A 17,512-nucleotide genomic window follows, 5' to 3' on the forward strand; every position below is an offset into this window, starting at 1 on the left:
ATCAATTAATGCTAGTCAACTCCCTGACTCTGAAAAATAACTATTACAAGGATGGAAAAAGCAAAATACTGTGGATACCGGAAATCTGAAATAACAGCAAAAAATGCTGAAAATACTCACAAGTCAGGCAGCATCTGTGAAGAGAGGCTATGTATCCCTAAACTCTGTGGAGCTTTAACAGGCTGGATTTTACACTTCCCTGCCTGCAGGTTTGAAGGTGAGGGGCTCGTAAAATCCAATGCCTGCCAGCTACCTGCTCGCCTCTGACCTGAAATTTTATGGGAGGCGGCCTGACCTGCTGAATATTTCCAGCAGTTTCTGTTTTTGTTATAAGTATGGAGTCTCATTCCTTCAGGTTTTAATTGTGGTGAGTTTGTTCAATTAAATTTTTAACAAAATGGTTTTAGTATTGATGAAAAAAGACATTTTGTTGAAGCTTTTCATCTTGCACTCACCAGGACAATTGCAAGAATACCAGAGTCAGGGGAAGCAACAACTTTATGCTATATGAGAAGAGGGTGCTTATTGGCTGGTAAGTGGACTCTGATAGCCTGATGAGTGCAAGATGAAAAGCTTCAACAACATTTCTTTCTTCAGCAATACTCAAGCTCTGTCCTACTAAACGAAAATGGTTTCACTTTTTCTTTCTGACTCTCTCTGTCTTTCCCTCTCTCTTAGTCCAATCTTTCTTTCTCTTTCTGTGCCTGATTTGACACTGAACCCACCATTCTAACCTATACTTCCTGGTTCAGACCTTCTGCTGTATGTTTCACAATCCTTCACTCCGATTGTGAAGAAGATGCATAATTGCTTGTCCTGTCCACCCAGATCTCAGATGCTCGATGGGGGACAGACACCTCCAATAACATGCAGCAAAAAATGTGGGAATTAAACAGGCAATGGCCTAACTATCGACAGATGCTGTTTGTTGAGCAGTCACAGGGACTTTTGGGTCATTAATACAAATGATAAAATCCTTGACTTTAATGAACAGAATATTCTGTTGCATAATAAAAAAACTTTTGATTTCAATCTTTGATTTATCTCTAAGACATGTGTGGGTGTAGGACTCTGTGATACATTGTCGATCTCACACATATGTGTGATAACAGATATTATCATACATTCTGTCATTTGCATCATTTATTCAGCATTTGATTTATGATTCCTGGTAACTGTTAACCCGTTACATCCTGACTGAGTATCTAAACTAGATATAAAAGTTAAAATTAAATATTGATGCTAAAGAAATATTTTCTTGGGTAAAGATTGAATAAATGAATGCAGGTGATTATTTCAATATTTGTCTCTATTACCAATGCCAAGTAGTTTTTTAAAATTACCATAACATTTTCCCTTTCAGTTAGGAAAACTTGTAATTAATTTTACTCCCCTCCTCAACTAATGGTTGCATACCCTACCCCAAGGAGGGAAGACAACTGAATCCCAGGCTCTGATAATGCCATTCTGAAACTGGATATTTGGAAGCGCGCAGGAGTAGGTTGGAGTCCCTTTCATATTTGTTGCTGCATTTCTTTCAAGAAGCAATGTAACCTTGCTTAGTGATGGCACATCAATGATCAAAAGCTCACACACAAGAAATCGTGGTGTAAACTGAATTCTAATCTCTCAATCTCCTTGTACTTTAAATATTGTCACTATTTATCAATCCCGGGGCATCCCCCACCCTTATTGACAATAACCCTCAGCAATAGACAAGAATTTAGGTGTTCCTCTTTCGCACCTGGAAGGATGTGGATTTGTGGCTGTCAAACTCACACGTTTATTCCAATCTAATCTGTGCTGTGCCATTGGGAAGCTGTAAAGTGGGGCACATGTTGAATCTTCTAAAAGAGTCATGATTGGGAACAAGTTACATTTTGTGTTTTCAGTTTGTTTTAATGTAGAGTAATTGTCCATGGGCTCTAAAAACATTAAAGGCCAGAACTGGGGGCTGGACTTTATGCATTCCACAGCAATTTCACCCCCCCCAACCCACCAGCCTCCCCACCTGCCCCACCATCACCACCACAGGGCACGTTTTTGGTGGGGGAACACATAAAATACATTAGGTTGCCAGCCCACCACTTTCCTGCCCACCCCTGAGTTGACCCGCATAAAATGAAACCGCCAGCCCACCTGCTATATTTAAATTAATAATTAAAGGACATTAGGCCTGTTGCTAAGTTGACTTAGGCCTGTTGACTGGGATAACAAGCTGCCCCCATGCCAAAATGAGGTTGGCGTGGGCGGGTGTGCAGGCTAATTTGGGCCTTGGTGAAAATAGCAGGAAGGAAGGGGGGCATCTCATTGGGGGCACCCACCGCACCAAGATATCACCCCTTCCTTCCTTCCTTGCTGCCTGCCCTCCAAAACCTAGTCCCCCACCACTCCATCCCTCCTCCATGGTATCTCGGATCTTTCCCCACTCTAAAAGCCCGGGATCTACCTTTCACCGGTAGCCATCATTCTTCTTTGTGCTCCTTCCTGCAGTTCTGGCAGCGCCCATTACTGAGCTTTGGCACTGCCAGGACTGTTAAGAGTGCTGGCCAATCAGATAGGCAGGCAGCTCTTGAGGGCAGGACCTCCTCCCACTGAAGGGCAGAAGTTAGCCTGCCTGTGAGGTCTTATAGCTTCAGGGTGGACTTCTTTATGGTGTGTTGGCTACCAGCCGACTTTCCTTTCGGGAGGGGGGGGTGAACAGTTTGTCACCCACTGCCCTCCCTGAAAAATCCAGTGATTCCCCGCCAAAAAGATTAGAACATTGAAAGATATGATACCGAAGATGCGTTTGCATACGTCTCGTAGGCTAACTATGAAGATGCATTGGCAGACAGTAGGGATCAGTTCATCAGCTGCCCTATTGTTTATATAAGGCACAAGAATATTTCAAAGAGGGAGGAGATTTTTCTCGTGAAGATTAATTGTTGCCCTACTAATCTGAAAGCAACAGCTTGCAGCATCCAACTGTTTTGGGTTTCTCCTCCGCATAAGGAAATTAAACCTTGCTTACTGTTAAATATCTGGAATTTGATGCCAGGTATGAGATTTAAGCTCAACAAACATTAAATTGATTCATAGAATCATTGCTGGAATTCGTAATCAAAGCTGTTAGAAATCGAACTTTGGTGGTTGCTTCTCTTCAAATGCTGCACAGTGAAGGCTGCAAGTTATTTCTGTCCCACATGGTAGATCCAATATACATTCACATGTCTGTTGCCTTGTATGTTAAAGATTCAAAGAAAGTGATCCAAACTGGAAAAGTACAAAGGTTAGGCACCACTTTAGCCAGTTGGTTGGTAACTACAACTTGAATTTATATAGATCTTGTATGTAAAATCGTTGATGGATTATTTTCAGACTGGAAGGAAGTAAACAGTGGTGAAGCCCCAATGGTCAGCGTTGGAACCATGCTATTCTCACTATATAGAAGCAACCTGGACTTAGACACATGGAACACAATATGAAAATTTGTGATGACACAAAAACAGTGTGTGAGACAAACCATGAAGAAGGCACACCGACTTCAGTGGATATAGATGGATTAGTGTTTAGATTTGGCAGATTTTTAAAAATTCATTCACGGGATGTGGGCTTCATTGGCTAAGCCAGCATTTATTACCCATCCCTAGTTGCCCTTGGGAAGGTGGAGGTGAGCTGCCTTCTTGAACTGCTGCAGTCCATGTGGTGTAGGTACACCCACAGTCCTGTTCAGAAGGGAGTTCCAGGGAGGAAATATGGAACCTATATGAATCATTGCTTAGGCTGTGGCTGTGTAAAGTTTTGTGTACTGTACTTTATAAAGTGCATTAAGGTCTTAATGAAAAGGTGCAGATGAGATTTACTAAAATATTGTGGACGAGAGGTTTTGGTTTTGATCAGAGAAGTATTTAACAAAGCAAAGTAGTCCTGTAATGAAGGTAATTCATGAGCTCAAAGCAGGGAAACATTTTTCAGAATGCACCCAAGATCCCTTCATAGATCAGTAGATTTCTAATCCAACAAGGAAAGAAGCACTTCCTTGATTTATTTCTGAGAAATAAAATGGGACAAATAATTGAAGTGAGAGAGTAGGAGAACTACAGGAAAAGTGACCACAACATAGTTAGGTTTCAGATAGGAATAGGAAAGGATAGTCATGAGTCAAAGGAAAAGATGCTGGACTGGAATAAGGCAACATTCCATGAGATGAAAATCGTTCTAGTCCAAATTAATTGGGAAGAAAAGCTAAGAAATTGGCTGATCAATCAGCAGTGAGACATCTTCAAATAAAGGATAATTTGAGTACAAAATAAATATTTTTCTAAAAGACAAAAAGCAGTTTCAGCAAAGGATAGCATTTTGATGATAAATAGATTAAAACTGAGCTTAGGGAGACATGATAAAATCAAAGTCAACAATAGAGAAGATAATCAAGAGGGTTATAGAAACTGTAATAGGGAGCTGGGAAGAGAAATTAGAAGGGCAAAAAAGAAATATAGTGGAGTCTAGCAAATATATAGGGAAGCAGTTAAGGGTTTAAAAGCAATGGTTAAAGAGAGTTTAGAACCATTCAGATAAAAGAGAGTGTCTATTATAAAGGCTGCCGTTATAGCAAAGATAATTGCATAAACATTTTACCTCAATTTTTACTGATGATGGTGGAGGTGAGAATCCAGATATCCAGAGGAGCATATAGAACAATTGATGGAGCTAACCATAGATAAGAACTTGCTTCTGAAAAGAAATAGCCAAACTTAAAGTGAATATATCATTGGCTATCAATGGTATACACTTTAGGTTGAAAGAAGTCAAAGATAAATTAGCAAGAAGTGTTTAAACCATCTTTAAATATGCAAATTGGGCTGTTGGCTTGGGAAGCGCACAATGTAATACCATTGTTACAAAAGAGGGAGAGAATAAACAAGTTAACTGTAGACCAGTTAGTCTTGTGCTGTTGATGAGCAAGCTCTTAGAAATCAGAATTTGAAGTAAATGAGTAAGCATTTAGAAATTCAGGCATTAGTCAAGGCCAGCCAGCATGGATTTACTAAAGGAAATCATGTTTCACAAATTTAATGGAGTTTTGTTAGAGCACTGGCTGATTGGTTAAATGAAAGGACTGTAACATTTATATTGATTTTCAGAAGGCATTCAACAAGATGCCTCATAAGATGCTTGTTAGAAAAATGGTTGTGTTTGACATTAGAGCAAATGTAGCAGCATGGATGAAAAGTTTTTTTTTGATACACAGAGGATAAGGAGTTAAGGTAAATGGGCTAAAAGCAAAAAACTGCGGATGCTGGAAATCGAAAACAAAAACAAAAATACCTGGAAAAACTCAGCAAGTCTGGCAGCATCTGTGGAAGGGAGCACAGTTAACGTTTCGAGTCCACATGACTCTTCAACAGAGAAATGGGCATTGCTCAAACTGCAAAGGGGTTTGGAACTTACATACCCAGGGCATTCTGCTGGGTTCAGTTTTGTTCTCTGCATAGATATAGGGAACACAATATCAAAATTTGCTGATGACAAAGAAGAGGACTTTGGCAAACAGTAAGGAAGACTGTCAGAGACATCAGGAAGAGAAAGATGGGATAATGATGGGCAGACAGGTGGCAGATGCAATTTGATGTGGCTAAGTATGAGGCAATACATTTTTCAAGGAAAAGCAAAAATGTACCAATACAAAGATGCTGAGGACTATGGATGAATGGAGAGGGCTAGGAGATCAAATACATAACTTCACTTAAAGCTTAGATAAATAGACATAAAAAGGCCAATAAGATTCTGGCTTTTATAAAATGGGAATAGTGTGAAAATGTAAAGAAGTAACAAGGAACTTATACAAACATTGGTTAGCCCACAGTTTGAGTACTGTGTACAGTACTGGGTGCCCCATTATAGAAAACACAATAAAGTAAAGGAGAGAAAACTACTTAGATTCACTCAAATGATGCTAAGGATGAGATAATATAATCATGAAGATATATTAAGATAATGGCACTATTTTCACTGGAGTAGAGAAAACCAAGAGGAGATTTAACAGAAGTTTTTAAAATTATAAAGAGATTTCAGGGAGTAAATATGAAAAGGGCTGTTTCTTCTGACTGGAGAGTTGGTGATGAGAGATCATCAAATTTAAATGATTACTGAAAGTGTAAAAAGAGAGGGTTAAATTATATTGCTTTATACAGAGGGTTAGAACATAGGAAGCTTTGCCCAGGGCGTGTTTGAGGCTGATACCGTTGCAAGAATTGGGTAAAAAAATTGAAGAAGAGAAACATATGGGGTTATGGGGAGAAAGTGGCGAAATGAGATTAGTTGTAAAGAGCTAGTACAGAAAATAGGCCAGTGGCCTGCCTCTGTACAGTAATAGTCATAGTCATAGAGTCATAGAGATCTACAGCACAGAAAAAGGTCCTTCGGCCCATCGAGTCTGCACTTGTCAAATAAGTACCTAACTATTCTAATCCCATTTTCCAGCACTAGGCCTTGTATGCCATGGCATCGCAAGTGTACAACCAAATACTTCTTAAATGTTATGAGGGTTTCTGCCTCTAACACCCTTTCAGACAGTGAGCTCCAGATTCCCACCACCCTCTGGGTGAAAAAATTTTTCCTCACATCCCCTCTAAACCTCCTGCCCCTTACCCTAAATCTATGCCCCCTGGTTAGTGATCCCTCCACCAAGGGGAAAAGTTCCTTCCTGTCCACCCTATCTATGCCCCTCATAATTTTATACACCTCAATCATGTCCCCCCTCAATCTCCTCTGCTCCAGGGAAAATAACCCCAGTCTATCCAATCTCTCCTCATAACTAAAACCCTCCAGCCCAGGCAACATCCTGGTAAATCTCCTCTGCACTCTTTCTAGTGTAATCACATCCTTCCTATAATACGGATTCCAGAACTGCATGCAATACTCTAGCTGTGGCCTAACCAGCGTTTTATACAGTTCCAGCGTAATCTCCCTGCCCTTATATTCTATGCCTTGGCTAATAAAGGCAAGTATCCTATATGCCTTCTTAACCACCTTATCTACCTGTCCCGCTACCTTAAGGGACCGTGGACATGCACACCAAGGTCCCTCTGATCCTTGGAACTTCCCAGGGTCCTACCATTCATCATGTATTCCCGTGCCTTGTTTGTCCTGCCCAAATGCATCACTTCACACTTATCCAGATTAAATTCCATTTGCCACAGATCAGCCCATCTCTCCAGCCCATCTATATCCTCCTTTAATCTAAGGCTATCCTCCTCACTATTTACCACTCCACCAATTTTCATGTCATCCACGAACTTACTGATCAACCCTCCTATTTTATGTTCCTGTTGGTCAGCACCAAAAGTGTGAAGGAAGAGGTTCATAGATTTTGTTTTAATTCTGCAGGGGTTTGTTAGGCTAGAAAGTGCCCTACTAGAACCAGTGGTAGAAGCAGAATTCATGATAGCTTCCAAAAGGAAAGTGGATGCACGTTTGATTAGGGAGAAAAGAAAGAGTATGAGAAAAAGGCAGAGAAACGGGACTTAAGCTGATTGCTCTTTCAGAGAGATGGTAAGAGGTGATGGGCTGTAAAATTCTGATCCTATAAAACAACATCTGAGAGCACTTTGCAAAGGGAAGAATTGAACAAAAGGCAAGAAAAGGAACAATTTGACGGAAGGAGAAAAGAGCAAAAGCATAATCACAAATGTGCATTCTTCAGAGACTTCTAAATGCAGGGAAGGAGGTATTGAGACCAAGTGGTTTTGGGAGAAAACTCAATGTAGCAAGACTTTAGAATGTGGAAAATCAGCCTCCAATAGAGTGATGCGAGCATGGAACAATTAATAATCTGGAGTCAGGCTAGTTTTTTTTGGCCAGAGAAAGTCAGGGTGATGTGAAGCTGCTGAGGGAATTGACAAACCAGGATAAGGATTTTCAACATCATTTTTGAGGGCATAAAACGGCATTAAAGCATTTTAAGAATGAGGATGATGGAAGTGGCACTGTAGAGTATTCTGCTGCCTGAATTTTATGAAGGATGAACATCAATGCGGAGATATTGAAAAATTTTGATCTTCAAGGTGGTGGAGGCATTGACTGGGGATGTGGTAGGAATTTAAGTTGATATTGTACCACCAATGGAAGCAAATGGTCTTGGTGATGGACCACGTGTCAGACTAAAATACCTAGCTCAGGATTAAACAGAAGGAGGATACACATTCGGACTGAGAGCCAGTCGGTGAGTGTATTTGTGTTAGAGTGAAAGGCGTTTGGCTGCTAACAGGACCAAAAGGATGGCATTGGTTTATTGGCATTGCGCAAAAGGATTTTTTAATCTCACCATTAGTTTATTGAAATAATTGCATCTGACCATCTGAAAAATTAATATTCCCTGATACGGCCCTACATGCTTCAAAAGCTGATGTACTTAAAAGAGACCTCATGCTGAGCTATCTGCTCATCACTGAAATGTAAGAACATATAGCAATCTGCTGTCATTCATACTGAAACTGGCCATAAGTATTATATTATCACTTTTTTCACCACTAAAAATCAATAAAAGGATCTATTTTTTTTAAAGTACATTGAAATGATTTTTTTCTGATGTGATTTTCTTTGTGTTTATGAGTACATACATTCCAGGAAACACAACTTTTAGCTCTTTACACTTGCAGCATCGATATTAATTAACAAAACAACATTGATATTAAGACAGATGAAAAAAATTTGATAATAGAGGTAGATTTTAAGTGTCGACTTATAAGAGGAAAGGGAGGTAGAGAGATGGAAATGTTTAGGGTGAAATAAAATAAGAATCGAGGCAGTGTAAATCTCCTTTTCATTTTATGCTCAATCTCAGAAAAGTAGCTCCTACTGCACTATTGTGACATTTTCCATGCAAGCCATTATTGGAGCACTAACATCCACTTTGAATTGGTCCAGGATGTTCAAATTTGCTTTCGAAAGACATTGGCTCCAATGTATCTCAGTGACTTTACAATCTCTGTATTTCTCCAGTTCTGGCCTAGTGTGCATTCCTGATTTCCATCAATGAACCATTGATAATCAAATATTTAGCCTCCAAGGCCATGAGCTCTGGAATTCCCTCCCTCAACCTTTGGAATTCTCTAGCTCTCTTTCCTCTCATAAGTTGCTCCTTAAAATTTATCTCATCAATCTTTGGTCACCTGTTGTACTATTCATGATACTTGGTGTCATGTTTTCTTTGATAACGCTCCTGAGAAGCACCTTGGGATGGTTTATTACATTAAAGATACTATATAAATGCAAGCTTTTGTTGAATAGTTATGTTGACCAAACTGGGCAGTGTTTGAACCCAGATCCTACAAGAAAGTAAAACAATAGCCTAGAAATTACTATTAGCAATATTAGCAACTTGTACAATATACCTCTGTCTGCTGTTTTAATGCAGAAACTGACCCATTTATTTGAGTTAAGCATTTGTGTGTTGTATTTTCTAATAATTTTTAATTTTGTATGTTAATCCCCAATCACTCAAGCAGTACCATTCATAAATAAAACACCTTTGCATTGAGGCATCACCTGGTTAAATTATTTAGTAATGGTAATGTGTGCTCTGCCCAAAGACAAGTTCTTGGCTCATTCTCTGCTGATGTTTCATCCTGAGCCATTTTTTCTTGGCAGTTTTTTTTATCAGTGGTGGTTTGCCATTGCCTTTAAGTCTCAGGGGCAGGGCGAGGAGACAGGCGACAAGCCTATTTCAGCCAGAATGAGAATCAAACTCGCACTGTTGGCATTATTCTAAACCACACGCTAGCCATCTAGCCAACCGAACTAACCGGCCCCCCACAATATACGGTATCACAGTTTTATTGATTGCAATCTTGCTGAAGTGAAGTAAAGGAAACAGATCTGAAAAGTAACAGGTACATGTACTATGAGAGATTTGAATATGTCAAAAATAGATTTTGTGTAGGTTTGTGTCCCATTTTTTTTCCTCAAAGACTTAGCATCATTAGATAGCTTACAGCTGATGGGAGATTCAGTACTCACAAGATTAAAAATAGAAAGCCTGCCATCCCTTTCTTCATGTGGCTTTAAAGCACATTGAGCTGTCAGGATTAGTGTAAATAAATGCAACCAAATAGAGTAGCCTCCTGATGAATCGTGCCCTGAGAACATGGATACGTGATGAGCATATAAATATTGGAGTACAGGTTTGTGGGTGAGTGGGCAGGGGTGAAAACACAGTTTTCAAATTTCAAGATTTCTCTTGTAAGGCGTGAAGATGTACATTGTGTTATTTCTGACAGAGAACCACAAATAAACTATAGGGGGCAGCACATGATACAGTATATTCAACAACACTGAAACAGAAGTCTTGAACCTTTCATTTGAAAATACAAAAAAAGGAAATGAAAAGTAATGCTGAACCTCATTCATTCATCAGGATATTTTCAGCAGTGTCCCCAAACATGCACAGGTTCTTCGTAATGCATTCTTGATTTGCTTGAGAAGCTGCATTGCAGCAATGTTTGCTCTGAAGAGGACAACTGATTATGCAGAGCTATCATGCTCCATTATCACCATTTAAAGATTCTGGAAAAGATTTTCTTGGGTCTAACATGGGAAAATCAGGAAAATTATTTCACGGGCATACACTTGACACCTCCTTTTCCAGTATTTGCTGTGTTCAATTGATCTAGTGTAGATGGGAGTGGACACAGGAAGATTTCACCTATATATAGACCACCTAATTTGGCCATTGAACACTGATGTATTACAGCAAATGTGACTGTCTAATCTGAGAGGATTCTGTACATCATTTGTTTTATGTTTTCTCAGTGGATTTATTTAACAAAGGACATGCAGTAATTCAGTATGAAGTAAATAATAAGTATGTTCTTAAACACCACAATTCCCAATAAGCGCAAAATTTACAATCATTATTGCTGACTATTGATTTAAATTATCAAATATGTAATATAAGCTCTTTATTCTTTCATGGAATGTGGGCGTCACTGAAGGGCCAACATTGGTTGCCCATCCCCAATTGCCTTTTCAGAGCGCAGTTAAGACTCAACTGCATTGTGGTGGGTCTGGAGTCACATGTATGCTAAACTGGGAAAGGACAGCAGATTTCCTTCCCTAAAGGACATGAATAAAACAGATGGGTTTTTACAACTGTAAAATCCCAGTGGCTAGTTGGTAAGAAAGAAGCCAAGTCTTTACTGTTTCCAGACAGAGCTTTATTCCAACTCACATAAAACTCCATCCCCAGATCATCACCTGTTTCCCTTTATACTCTTTTGAGGAGATCAAATCAAATTAACCAATAAATAAATTAAGAGGATAGCCCTGGTTTTCCCTTTATATGCACCCAATGGTGTGCTTAACCGATTAACTTCTAATCACTAACTTAATCACTTGTTGACTATTAACTATTTCCTACCCTAACAACAACCGATAGTTTCATGGTCGCCATCACTAAAACTAGTTTTATATTTCAGATCTTTTTACTGGATTTAAATTCCACCAGCTGTCCTGGCGGAAGTGAGTGCACTTCATGGTCTACACAATTTATTATTCATAATGTGATAATCCTCAGGAACTGAAATGTAGGAATGTAGGGTTGTAGCTCCCTCTCACTGTAGACAAATGGAAGGTGAAAGTTGAGTAGATAAGAAAAACACAGATTCACTGGATAATAATCAGAAGATGAAACCTTGCAAGTTTTTTCCCTCCCATACCCAATGGGGGTGAGGCCAAATGCTGCATCATGACCCGATTAGGTAATTCAGCCCAGACCAGGGACCAAACCTAAAATCATTCTGTTTTGTGCAGTTCAGTTACTTCGGAGGAGCCAGTTGTTAAACCCTGGCTTTCTGTCATGAATATTGGGGATATTTCAAAGAATAGTAACATAATTGTGGGTTTATGCCAATGGGTTAAGTAAAGGCAAGTTTTATGTGAACCCTCACCTTAATATCAACATGTACATACAAGTTTGGAGATGCTGCTTGAAGAAATTCTGAAGTTTAATACTGATAGGAAATGAACTCTAAGCCTTACTGATCATTTTCAGCAAAAGGTCAGATTGTCTGGCTGTGGGTGGATATCTGAAGAATCACAGCTCTAGAGATAGAGACATCATAAATATTTTAAAATGAGTGGCGAGGTTTAGCACAAAGATTTAATTCAAATCTGCTAATAGGCACATGGTGTTGTCACTCAAGGGCAATGTCTTCATGGAGAAGTGTTTACCACTTTTAAAAAATTCTTTCTGAACACTTGCATTGCCATAAATTCCATCAGAATGCATCATCACATCGCTTGCACATATCATTTTGATACCATAAATAAAAGACCCAGCTCTTTTTGTTTCTAAAGACTTTCTTGTGAAGATTGGGCTGCCATATACTTTGTGTTTTAATTGCTTAATGCCCCATATTTCAGCATAAAATGCATTGAAATGTTCATTGTAACTCTTTCAAATCAATTCTTGTAAGGTGTAGGAACTGATTAACAACTCACACAGTCATACAGAACAGAAGGACACAAGTTCCATCCCTGCATTAAGCTGAATTCGCTGATCTCACCCGAGCTTCCAGTAGCAGCGAGAAAATATCTTTGTGGTTGTGGGTTAGGAGAGGGAAAATCAGCTGGGATTCACATCAGTTTTTACAAAAGAGAACAATATTTGAAAGGGGGTTAATAGTGGAATGATATTCCAATTAATGAATGTAAAGTATTAGAAAATTTATTGAAACTAAAGGAGTAACAAGTGCCAGGCCCTGGCAAGATACACCAAAGGATATGAGATGAAATAGGGGCAGAAATAGAAGCCGTCTACAGGAGAGACTTCCAACTGTCAGATGTCAGTTTTTCACCTGGGTAATAGATACCGGTAGTTGAAAATCCGGTAGGGACCATTTGCCCTCTTAAATCAACTTTCAGGCAGACCTTTAAATGGAAGCTCAGTATTTCCCTCTATAACGGACAGGAGACTTTAAATATCCACTTGAGTGTCCTGCATCTGTTGTAGCTCCTGGGCCCCCAAAAAATCTTCCATCATTAATTACTTGCAATCTAGCTGGGTGCAGCAGCTCCTCACTCATTTACCTCCTCACCAGACCAGTGAATAACAGCAAGCAACGCGTTTGGTATCTGCAGCTTGTTGAGCAAATGTTAGTGAGTCCCCAAACTGAAAGTGATTCAGGCCTCCTGACTGCTGAGTTGGGCAGGTGCATGGGCATACCTCCAATATTACAACCGTTATAGACACCCAACATGAAAGTCGCCTTCTTTCTTTCAGGGTTCCATTGGATATGGGTGTGTGGTACAGGACTGGAGAGCACCCCCAGGAAAGCGTCCTCTCCAGAGGGTGGCCAGGCGACAGCTGCTGCGAAGCCCAGGAAGCAGGGTGACCTCTCAGCTTGCCAAGAATGCTGGTGCCCCAGCCTGCTGCTCTGAGACTACCTCCTGGCAGCTTACTGTCCCCCTGCTACCTGCGGGACCTGGAGCCGACTGGAAAATCACAGTCTGCCTCAATGGTGCTTTAATTAGTTCAATTGGCCACCCGCTGCTTGTAAGTGGATAGCCCTGTTGCTCCTCCCCACCACCCCCCTCCAGCTACTCTGACCTCTGGGAAAATAGCCCAGGGACAGGATGGAGCCAGGGAACTGGCATGCTACTGGCGGTGCTAATTTTTAGCACCTGCCTGCCTCCGTGCTTGACCCCAGTGGGGGCTAAAAATCCTGCCCTCGGAGTCAGGACAATTTTTCAGAGTGGATGGAAGTGAGTCATTGTGTCCCATAGGATTCTGCCTTGGGGCTGCTTCTGTTTACTGTGTTCATTAATAATTTAGACGCAGGTTTAAAGGGAATGTTTGCAGATGATAATAAAGCAGGAGGCATAGTAAATTATTATGAGGACCAAAGAAAGCTACTATTTATAAGATGGTGGAATGGCCAAAAAAGTGGTGAATGGAATTTAATGATGGTAAATGTGAGGTCGCGCATTATGTTGATAAAAAAATTCTTCAATTGAGGGAAGGCAGGGTGATGTAGAAAATGGATTTGGGGACTCAGGTTTACTGGACATTAAAAGCAAAAAATTCAAGTTAACAAAGCCATAAAAAAATTGTTCGTGGAACACTGGACTTATGGCAAGAATTGAGGAATATAAAGATTGAGATGCAGTGAGGGAAATAAAAAAGAGTTAGATTTATATCACACCTTTTTGCAGTCTCAGGGCATCCCAAGGTGCTGTACAGCCAATGAAGTACCTCTGAAGCGTAGTCACTGTTGTTGCGTAGGAAATGCATCAGCCGATGTATGCATAGCAAGCACCCACAAAATAGCAATGTGATAACAACCAGATAAAGCTGTCTTTGTGATATTGATTGGGGCATCAACATTGGCCAGGACACCAGGGATAACCCCCTGCTCTTGTTCAAAATAATGTCTGAGGAGTCTATGTAAAACCTTAGCAACACCATGTTGGAGTACCGTGTGTAGATTTGGACTGCACATGGTAGGGAAGGTGTTGAAACAATAGAGAGGATCAAACACATATTCTTTAACATGCTGCCTAGAATGCATACATATCAATATGCAGAAAAGCTTGAAAAATGGGAGCTCCTTTTGTTAGAGCAGACCAGATTACCAGGGTGATTTGATGAAAATATTTAAAATTATATGGAAATTATGTAGTACATAATATATTGAAATGAGCAGTTTTCAGTGTTTGAGGGGTCTAGAATTAAGAGTCATTGATACAATATTAAATGTAAAAGATTTAGGACAACCAACAGTAGAAACCATGTTTTACACAGAGAGTTCAGAGGTTGTGTAATATATTAACGGAATTGGTGATTGAAGCAGGGGTCATGTCGACATTAAAGAGTAGGCTCGATAGGTGGTTGAAGGAAAGGGAGATAAAAATATATAGAAACAGGATGGGCACATGGAATTAAAACTATTAATATGTATGGAGGATTAACACCAACCTGGACAAATTTGGACATATGGCTTATTCCTGTATGTTGTAATCTTCTCTGTTAAAACGGTTGAACAGGGGTCAGGGGGCAAGTGGGCTGTGATATCTTGTATATTTGAATTAGCTGCTCACAATTACCATCAAAGGTCTCACAGGAAGAATGGCCATCTGGGTAAATTACCTAAGGGCTGTTGATCAATGGAATTGTAACCCAGAATCAGTCAATGGGCTGGATATGACAGGGCACCATAGTCCCTGACTCTCCCCCCCCTTAAAGTAAAAAGTCGGGGTGAGGGGTGGGGAGCATGCCTATATTTCCAACCGCTGGCCTGCAGACATAATTGACTTCTCAGCAACAGGAAGAGAATGTTGCCAGCCAAACAGAGGCCAGCAGCTCTCTAGTACCAGCAATGCCATGGGGAGGGTTGGCCTCACTGAGAGGAGGGCAAGCTGCACTGAAGCTGGGACCAGAGGTAGGTCTAGAGGTCTCATCAAGGCCAGGCTGACATGCCCCGGCAAAGCGGGTGGGCAGGTGGGAGCAGAAAGGCCAAGGTGGGAAATGAGCCTGGTAGTTGGTTACAGCTTGGGAAGGGTGATCCCACCGAAGAGCCCAGTTAAGGAAGTACCCACCTGCCTGCCACCAGCCCACACAAGGAAAGCTGCCAGGTTGGACGCTTGGCGTGGGCAGCAGCAGGATGAGGTAGGGTAAGGCAATCCCAGCGGCAGCAGGATGAGGCTCTTAAGTGAGCATTAATTACCCACTTAAGAGCCTCAATTGGCCCATGTGTGAGCAGGACACCTGATGCTTCTTCCGCCACTGGTAAAATTGCCGCAGGGCAGTGGGCAAGCGGCATGCACATTGCCTACTGGATTTTAGTGCCTCCTAACACCTTCAAGCTCACTGGTGGGGGAATGTTAAATCCAGCCCAATATCATCAGGAAAGAAGGGGAAAAACAGGTCAAGATTTTTGTGATAGGAATGGTAGGTTTCAACATACCTCAGTGACTGGACAATTGTTCAATAAGGATGCTCGTTTCTTTGAATCCATCTAATGGTAAAATTTAGAAATTCAGCATCTTTGGTGCCTATGACTAATTGATTTTCTGGTGGAATTCCTTTCCCCTTATGCCACAAGGTGCTTTTGACACTTTGATCTTACTTATTTTGTGGCTATTTTGAGTCTACAGAACTCAAATCTCTTTATGGCATTCCCCTTTGAAAATTACTTTCAAATTGTAAATGGAGCATTATTTTAAAAAAGGTTTAAATACTGTTATAATATGTATCTTTGGCATGCAAGTAGCTACAATCATTCTCAACTTATCCTGGAATACCATTATTGTCGTCTTCTATTAAATTTAACTCAAATGCCTTGAACTTCGTGGCTGTGCAGAAATATGTCAAGAAAAATGTCAGGAAAATGTGATTTTTGAATACGCGTCATACAGACCAAGGAACGGGATCTTGTCTCTTCTAATAAACGAAGATCAAACCTCTATTTAACCCATAGATTCTAATGTGGCATCTCATTAATGAGAAAGCATAACTCAAAATAAGTTCAGCTGCTTTATGCAATGCATGCAGTGTTTTTTAGGTTGATGGTTGCATCTACTATGTGGTTCCATTAAACACTTTTCCACAACCCCGGTACACATTTTCACCTGCAGCAACAAGCGATTCCTTATTCTGATTTGAAACTTTTCCATTTTCAAAGTGTTTACAAAGTCTTGCTCTCCAAAATAATTAAACATGGTACTAAAAACAAAGCTTTTTATGAAAAAAGGGATGCATGATTTTGGCCAGTGTACCTCAATTATGTTTGTGGAATGTTTGAGCTTTGTGCCCTAAATGTTTCTGTACTTTTGTCAGCTTCTGTTCTTGCTCAGTATTCTCTATCTCTCAGATTTTCAATGGTACCTTACAGCCGTGATGTGGGTGGAAAACTTAGGAACTCCTAACCTGGGGAGTGGGCATATGCTTTTCTTTAATTCCTGGCACAAGTTATTCTTGATATAAGATGTAATTAATTGCAAATCCTAAGCTAGGTGATATTTTCTCACAACGGCTTAGACATGACAGATTTGTTTCCTTTGTATAATGAGTTAGACATAATCCACTAATAATAGAAATTGTGAGATAGAATATGAAAGTAAGATACTTCATTCAGCTAATGATTATGTCAGAGTAGAACACAAGGAAATAAATAAAGGCTGTAAAATTTGGTTGCAATGCACCCATATTTTCACCACTATGGATACATTTTCAGATCCAAAATGGCATTTGCACCATGCATGCTTCTGATGCAGGCTATGGCAGAAATCATTTTGGGAAGGTCATTATTGCAGCCCTCACAGGAAATAGGCAGATCATGACATCAGTCAGGGTGTAAGGCCGATTTGACTCTGGTGGTGCCATTACAGACCTTGACACACTAGCTAATGCCTTCTTTTAATCTTGCATTCGCATTCAGCAACAGGAAGGAACACACTCCACCTCACCCCCCATCATTGCTACCTAAAGGAATCATTAACAACTTTAGATTAGTTGATGATTATTTTCTAC

Source organism: Cetorhinus maximus, chromosome 2, assembly GCF_964194155.1.
Source record: "Cetorhinus maximus chromosome 2, sCetMax3.hap1.1, whole genome shotgun sequence".
In the NCBI taxonomy this organism is placed as follows: Eukaryota; Metazoa; Chordata; class Chondrichthyes; order Lamniformes; family Cetorhinidae; genus Cetorhinus; species Cetorhinus maximus.